This window comes from Primulina tabacum, chromosome 15 (genome assembly GCF_025594145.1).
Source record: "Primulina tabacum isolate GXHZ01 chromosome 15, ASM2559414v2, whole genome shotgun sequence".
Taxonomy (NCBI): domain Eukaryota; kingdom Viridiplantae; phylum Streptophyta; class Magnoliopsida; order Lamiales; family Gesneriaceae; genus Primulina; species Primulina tabacum.
The window spans coordinates 4,844,405-4,853,248 of NC_134564.1; the positions used below are offsets into that span (position 1 = coordinate 4,844,405).

The following is an 8,844-nucleotide window of genomic DNA, read 5'->3' on the forward strand; positions in this document are numbered from 1 at the left end:
TTTTTCGAGCAATCGTCTTTCGGTAATTTGGTTAGGTATTATAGAGATTTTAACATTTTCAGTCAAATTCTATGGTATTTAATGAGTAATCAGATAGTTGATAGTAGTAATGATGATTTGTGGATGGTACGCAAGAGACCGGTTATATTGTTTTGTTAGAGTATTGTTTAATAACGGGTCTTGATTGCGCTATAGAGCCCGAAGATTTACCAGATAGAGGTTTTTTTGGCACCACACACTTTGCTGGTAAGTCTGAGATTGTTTTGAGTGATTTGGAGTGAAATATTATTATCCAAAAGCAGAATGAGACTGTTATAGATGTGGAGAAGATAAAGATGGCAATTCTATACTTCTGTTGTGCCGTATTCGGTGAGGCGACTAGGAAAAAGATGACGATGATCTACCCTAAATACTTGAGGCTTGTAGATGATTTGAATAGGTTCAACAATTATCCCTGGGGTAGTGTAACCTATCGGGATGCGGTCCGATGTTTGAAGAAGGACCTTTTAGGGCAATATAATTACCTCACCGAGGCACAGGGTCGAAAAGAAGTTGACGGCAGCTTCCTTGTCGATGGTTTTGTTCTGCCTCTGCAGGTATATTATTTTTTGAATTTTAAAGTGAATTTGTTATCTTTATTTCTACTAGTAACATTGTTTGAAATTTATATTACAGATCCTCGATTATGAATGTTATCCGAGCGTGGCACAAATTTTGCAAGGAGAAGAGATGTGGACAGTTTGATGTTGCCCAGGATGTTTCAGTTGGTGACTAACACGTGGCCGTCAAACCGTGACCCAACTGCTGTTGATATCACTGCATCCTTTGGTGATTGTGCTATAGATGTAAGTAATATGAATTGATTTGATATAATAATTGTGTACATTAATTTTAATTAATATGACCTGTTATTAATTATATGCAGGATTGTCTTGGATTTTTGACTCCTACTCCTGAGGAGCTAGTTTCACCGTATTATACGACCGAGCTTTATGTTGATTCTGCACCCGATGCGGTCATCACTCGGGTACTCGAGCTCTGGAGGCAAGGTAAAACAGTCATATGTAGCGAGCACCCTCTGGAGTCTCCCTCAGTCCAGCACACGCCTTCTGCACATTCAACTCCGGATGTTTCCGGCACTGTTTATGGTGATATCAGTAGATCAGTCCAACACATGCTTTCTGCACGTGCATCTCCGGATGTTTCCGGCACCCGTTCTGGTGATCTCAATAGATCCAGCTCTAGCACCAGTTCTCCTATGCGTACGGGTCATAGAGTCCACTTTGGACTCAATCCTTCCCGCCACCCGTCACCCTTGGAGCATCGTTTCGAGAGGCGGTTGAATGCTTTGGAGGATTCCGTTACGTCTATGCATGTTAACATGACAGCAGGATTTATTGAGACCAGGGCTTGTATCAGGAATATAAATCTAGCTTTAGAAGACTTGAAATCGAGTTTTAATATTGGTCTCGGTGAGTTGAAATCGAGTTTGACTGAACAGATTGGAGCTGGTTTAGCTGAGATGAGGTCTAACATGCCAGTGCATCAGGACAAAGATTATAGCATAGCCTATAGCAGAGGGCGAAAAAGGAAATCATCCGAAGCAGATTTTGGTGAGTTAATTTTATTAATTATATTTATGTTTATGTAATAGATTGATTTAGTATAATTGTCATTATTATTTTAATTTGTTTAATGTATGTTGTTCGGTATGGATGATAATCTGGCTAGGAAAATTAGCAGTAATAGCCAAACACAACAGATATTTGAGCCTAACCTTCCAGTCATTACAGAGGAGTCCTCAGATTGTGAGGTAATGCACTTTTTTGATTTTATATTTATGTATAGTATATTAAACAATATATTTTTTGTTTTTAGATATTCAAGTGACTCCGGATACGCGTATGTCAGGTGACGAGGCGATCACGTCGAGAGGTTATTACACTACACCTTATATATTCATATTTGCATTAAAATTATTATAATTTATCAATTTACGCAGCGAACCGTCAGTTTGGGGCAGTTATAGATGACGGTGTGAGGCCACTTGCGGAGACCGTGACACTGAAGGTAAACAACTAGCTGGCGCGAGTTAGGGCATCGATGCTCAACCGTTCGCCAAGTAGGATTCGAGGTTTTTATGTCGAATATGAAAAGTCGTTCTACGGGCCCATGGCGATCGCAAATTTGCATGCCACTATCTCTGTAAGCATTTACAAAGCGTGTAAATTTGTAGAGAACTTATTTTAAAACATTGAAAACCTTTTCTTCTGTTGAATTTAGCACATCGGCGAAGCTCTCCGTAGATTGCTTGAGATGCAGATCCGACATCCTGAAGTGATGTCGCCAGATGCGTCGTTGATGGACAGATATTTCTACACTTCGATGTCAGTATTGGCCGAATATAAAGATAAAGTTGTCAACAAAAATCTGTTGGAGATAGTGAAATGTAGTGATCCAGAATGGTCGTGTCTCTCGTGGGAAAAGGTACGAAGAATTTTCATCCATGTCGACAGAGATAGGCGCTGGTTTTTGCTAAAAACTCGTTACAGGAGTGAATAAGTGCATTATATTTGACTTGCAGCGAAGGCACGATCCCAACTTCAAAGATATGAATGAGGAAATATAGCATATACTTATAAACGCTGCTTGTCTGCTATCCATTGTTGGGAACAACCCACACCCCGAGAGGCCATAGAATATAAAGCTACATGATGAATTCAGTGTCAAGATTAAATAGTACGTTGTCATCTTTCTATTTAAAATATAATAACTTCATTATTCTTTTTTTAATTGTACATTAAATAATAACTTCTCTTTTTTTTCTTTTTTCACAGTGAAGGTTCCGGAGCATTTGTATTAGCTGTTGCTGGATATGCTTTGTCTAGGAAGAGTGAGCAATTAGTACTAACTTTAGATGATAGAATAGTACCTGAGTTTAGATATTTTTTAGCTTGTAATATGTTCCTTAATGATTGGTCATTGTTGTGATGTATCGGACAATTTTATGTAATTATTGGACATTGTTTTTTTATGTAATTCCCTAGTAGCTTTTTGGTCGACCATTGTACTTTTTGGTCGACCACTTTGCTTTTTGGTCGACCACTGTGCTTCTTGGTCGAACACTGTGCTTTTTGGTCGACCATTGTGCATTTTGGTCGACCACTGTGCTTTTGGGGTTTCTGGGTCGACCCATGTTGCTTTGGGGTTAGGGGTTTACGTTTTAGGGTTTAGATTTTAGGGTTTCTGGGTCAATTCACAATTTATATGCTTTAATTGACATGTGTCACAATCTCATAATTATGTTACATTTTAAAAAATATGAATCGTAATTTCACAATTATGTTATATGTTTTAACATGTGAATCATATAATCATAATATCACAATTTTGTTATATTTTTAAAAATATGAATCGTAATTTCACAATTATGTTATATGTTTTAACATGTGAATCAAAGATTCACAATCTCCCAATTATGTTACATTTTAAAAAATATGAATTGTAATTTCACAATTATGTTATATGTTTTAATTTACATATAAATCACATAATCACAATCTCATAGTTTTGTTATATTTTTAAAAATATGAATCGCAATTTCACGATTATTTTATATGTTTTAATTAACATATGAATCACAGAATCGCAATCTCACAATTTTGTTATATTTTTAAAAATATGCATCGTAATTTCACAATTATGTTATATGTTTCAAATGTGAATCACAATCTCACAATTATGTTACATTTTAAAAAATATGAATCGTAATTTCACAATTATGTTATATGTTTTAATTTACATATGAATCACAATCTCACAATTATGTTACATTTTAAAAAGTGTGAATCGTAATTTCACAATTATGTTATATGTTTTAACTGACATAAGAATCATAGAATCACAATCTCACAATTATGTTACATTTTAAAAGATATGAATCGTAATTTCACAATTATGTTATATGTTTTAATATTTGAATCACAGAATCCTAATTTCACATTAATTAATATGATACGTTATAATTTCACAATTATGTTACATTTTTTCGACAATTAATAATATAAATTTAAAAATAAAAAAATCATATATTTAACTTGAGCAAACTATTTGGGCCAAAAACAAAATTTATGTACCCAACGTGCTTGTAACTTTTGGGTCGACCCAAAAGGCTGGAACTTTGGTCGACCCTCAAGCAAATGGTCGACCATCAGTTCCACCTTTAGGTCGACCCAGAAGTTACAAGTCAACCATAACTTCCAGCCTATGATTCTATCTTTTGCTGAATTCATCGATTAAAGATATTATGTTTTATTTTCTTCTGCCAACTCTCTTCTCTAACAAAGGAGACAACACCAATGAAAAATTAATGTTGCGTGGCCATTCATTTTCTTCCGGAACGGGATACACAGTCTCTGAGTAAGCCATGCACCATGATATTGTAGAATAGTACTCTGAACACAGATCATATAAATCAATCTTGGCTAACCAACTGGCTGATCCACTATGGCCGAATGTCAACGGATCCTAACATCAAACTCCAGATGGCCTAATTCAAAAACTTGCATTCCCTGGGCATCAGTGAACCTGCTATGAAGAATCCCCTCGATGGTAGGGGTCAGATTAGTGTTACTTGCAATTGATGCGTGGCGATATTGGGCAAACCAAGATGAGGCCAGTTTCTACAAAGAATCTAACAGTGCAATGATTGGCAACTTCCTCTCTTCAAGTAGTCTAGCATTGATCGACTCAACCCCGTTTTTCGTCATAATATTGTAACGGGTCTTCGGACAATATGCTCGAGTCCATCTATCAAATGAGTCTCTCTCGTTCAAATATTGCGCTGCCTCAGGATATGTATTCCTAAAATCATTGTATGCAATATCAAACTCGAAAGGCTTATAAATTTTTGCTATGTACAAAAACATTTCGGTTGCACCCTTCTTTTTGCATCTAGTTTTCATGTTTTGGGATAAATGTCATGTACAATGACCATGATGCGCATTTCTATAGACAGTAGAAACCGCATTAATGATTCCATGATGCATGTATGAAATTATTACCAGTTCATCCTCGTCTGGTACTACTTCTAACAACTTCGTTAAAAACCAACTCCACGAAGAAGTACACTCGACATCTACGATTCTCCACGCCAAGCATATTGGTGATAATTTCCATCTTGTGCTGATGCCACCAATAAAACACCATTATACTTACCCTTCAACCACGTACCATCAATTGATACAACTTTTCACATACTTCGATATCCTCTGGCGTATGCACCAAAGGCAAGAAACATCTACTTGAATCGATTTTCTTCGTCGACAAATATGTCTGTTATGCTTCCTCGATTCATCTGCTCAACCATGTGCAAATAACAAGTCAATTTAGTAAAACTCTTCATAGGATCACTTACGAGTTCTTTCCCTTTCCAAGCCTTGTAGTATGATATATCAGCATTCATACTATTGCGCATCATCGCCATCACCGCTTTTGGTACAATTGACACTGGATGACCTTGGAAATTATCCACCAACATATCACGAACAACAGCAGAACCCGCTCCACGGATTCTCTTTGATCTTCCAGTCAAACCACATGTGTGTATTGCAATATGTTCGAACAGAGAATGCACGTGAGTCATTCTTAATCTTTGAGGTCCAGATTCTCCACCTACAATCAGACACTAAACATTTAACGGCGTACACTTTTTGGCTACTTTTAACCGTCTCAAATTCAAAGCAAGCTTCCAAACTTATTCTAATTAGCTTTTTTTTAACCGCTTCTCGGTTTGGAAACTCTTGACCAACAAACAAGTTTGAACCATCCGTGAATGAAAATGTGTCATTATCAATATCCACATCCGCAACCAAATTTGCGTCATTACTTGCAACCACATTTGCCTCGACCTCATTTGCATCATTACATTCTTCATCATATAACTCGTCTGTGTTGCTACGATCCACATGCATGGCATCCACATTATGTGCTTCCTCGAAAAAGTAACTGCTATTATTACGATCCACAGAAACAATATTCAAGTGAAAATAATCATCAAAATGTCTCTGCTCATTATAATTGCAATTGTTTTCATCAATACCATATCCGTGCACATTATCAAAAACATCAAAAGAAGCAACACGTTCAATTTCAACTTGAAGCACTGGCCTACTTCTCGGACAACCAAGATAGAAATATGCTTTCAAATCATGGTCATTCTCTATGTAAAACGGTTGAATGTTGCATGGCAAATCTAGAAGATAACTCAACCTCAATTTGGCAGTATCTTCTACTTTCCCCGCTCTATATAGTTCACTTTTTAAATTTTCAAAACAACAAATATCATCCTCCACTGGAATAGCAACAAACTTTGCATTGGGCCCTGGATTCCATTTATATACCAGCTCCTCCATCACTTCCCATTTTCTATCAAAATGAACCATAATAACTGTTTGCATATCTACAAAATTCACCCAAAAATAAAAAATATGATAATTAGAATGGGCAAAATTTTTTAATAATAAAAAAAGCGTGGCCACACAAGGTCGACCAAAAATTTGTTGGTCGACCTAGAAAAATTTTTGGTCGACCGAAATTAAGTCGGTCGACCAAAAATACATCTCGATCGACCGACTTCATTTCGATCGACCAAGAAGAATTCTTCTTGATCGACCAAACTTGGTCGACCAAACGGTCGACCAATAAGGACCGAGTTTGGTCGACCAAGAAGAATTCTTTTTGATCGACCGACTTAATTTTGGTCGAAAAAAATTCTTGATCAAGCGACTTAATTTTGGTCGATCGCTGCACGAAGAAAACAATGAACGGGGGTTCAAGGAAAACGGAGAAAACTTACTGTTATTTTTCTTCAAATACAGACGAATTGGTCTTCAAATACAGAAGAATCGGGCAAGATATGTGGGAGTAGATCTAGATCTGAGGAATGAGCAACAACAGGTGAGCAACAACAGGTGGTCAATTTCGATTTAATGAAATGCGGAAGCAGTAGATGTGGTAGATTAGTTCTTTAAATTTAGGAAGCTGGTAACCCAATCCCTTTTTTAATTGGGAAAGATGTGCGTCGAATGAGAAGAAAGAGAACAGAACAATTAATTTATTAAGTTAGAAGTTTAATTAAGGTTTAATGTAATGTAATAATCAAGAGTCAACTCCTTTTTTTTAAAAAAAAAAAAGTCAGAGTCCTTGTTTTTTAAAACATTTATGTCTTAATCTTATTTTTTTTAATTGGCCCAACATTTCTCTTATCCTTTCATGTTTCTCTCTGGTAACTCTGATCTTGTATCACCTAATGTCATGCCCACGTACAAAACAAGACAACAACCAGAAAACTGGTGAGTATAAAATCCCAGTATGAATGACAAACAATAAAAGAAAACATGAAATGATATAAATATCTACTGAGTGAACATTAAATGAAATGCACGATTTTAAAATATTGTGATCAAATAAATCTAGATCAGTCTCTATATCTCCGTATATAATAGAGTACCCAAACTCGAGGGAGGTACGTGATTCATCACAGGTCTAATCGACATCCTCCTCTTGGGGTGGCTCTGTGTGACACAGCTCTCCCGAAAAATGGTTCGCCTATAGTGGATGTCGACCCATAGTGACCAAATCTCTAATAGCAGTGACGTGACCCCTCTATTGCTTATTACGTTCTCTAATATTATGCTAATCAGTCAAAAATCTCGAAGGAAGAGGCTCAATATGCAATGACATGCTCAATACAGAAATATGTGGCCTTAGTAATCAATCGAAGAAGCCTCGAACAACATTAATATCTCAAATAAACATATAATATGCATTCTTACATAATCAAAATCACATATTTGTGTCACTAGTAGCTCGAGCAGTCCTATAGCCAAACTCAAGACAATCAATAATTTAATTACCTCACACGAGTCATATTTTCTTTTCATACATTTTCAATAAAATGAGTGTCTGATGTAAAATGACATTAAATACTCCAAAATCTGAAAATGTTTAATAACACTTATTTTAATCTCAGAATATCATAAAAGTTCTTAAAAAAACATGCATTTTTTCGCATAATATATAGCTCATTCAATTCAATGGTTAAAATCCACTTCGAATTAAGCAAAGTTTGGTTTAAAGGTCAAAACTCACAAAATACTTAGTAAATTGACATGATTTTAGTTGGAAACGGAATCTAACTCAATTTGGATCATTTCATACGTTGAACATATTTCAAATTCGTCAAGTAACATAAGCTAAGATAGAGATGAATCTCGGGCATGAACATGACACTCGCATAAAGATTCCATACTGATATTGATTCAAATCGAGTATCACTAGTTGGAGATGCAAGATAAACAAATCCCAGCAATTCTTATTCATCAATTTTGTCAAATAAATTATTTAGTGACCCAAAAACTATCTGGATATTACGAGTTATTTTCTCATATCCTGTATTTGATAGATTGTGCAGTGTGTAAAAAAAAATTGCACAACTAACTTTATACTAACCCAAATGGACGATAACTTGATTATCTATAACTTTTATCTGAAATCCAGGCTATGGATCTATTGGTACCAGAATTCCAATAATAGAAAACTTGGACTTGAAAGTATATTGAATCGCATCTCTGAACCTGTTTCTGTAAAATTCATATATCTCATTAATTTCTTTACGAAATTGAGTGATTTCACATCCAAATCAAAGCCAACACAATGTTCTCCAAGTTTTATTCATTCTGTAAACTCAAAATTGAAACACATAAATCACAAAAATACGAAAAATCATAAGGCAATTTGAGAATTATAGAAGCAAATTTGTAAAGACAAAGCAGTAAACGGAAT

At 35.6% G+C, this 8,844-nt stretch overlaps 1 long non-coding RNA gene across 1 annotated transcript; it reads left to right on the top strand.

Annotated features, from left to right (window-relative positions):
• Positions 1-1,708: 1,708 nt before the first annotated feature.
• LOC142528069 (uncharacterized) lies at positions 1,709-2,995 on the top strand. The gene is made up of 5 exons (XR_012815597.1): positions 1,709-1,808; positions 1,879-1,935; positions 2,003-2,205; positions 2,284-2,739; positions 2,838-2,995. It is a non-coding gene; the product is annotated as an uncharacterized LOC142528069 (long non-coding RNA).
• The last annotated feature ends 5,849 nt before the right edge of the window (positions 2,996-8,844 follow it).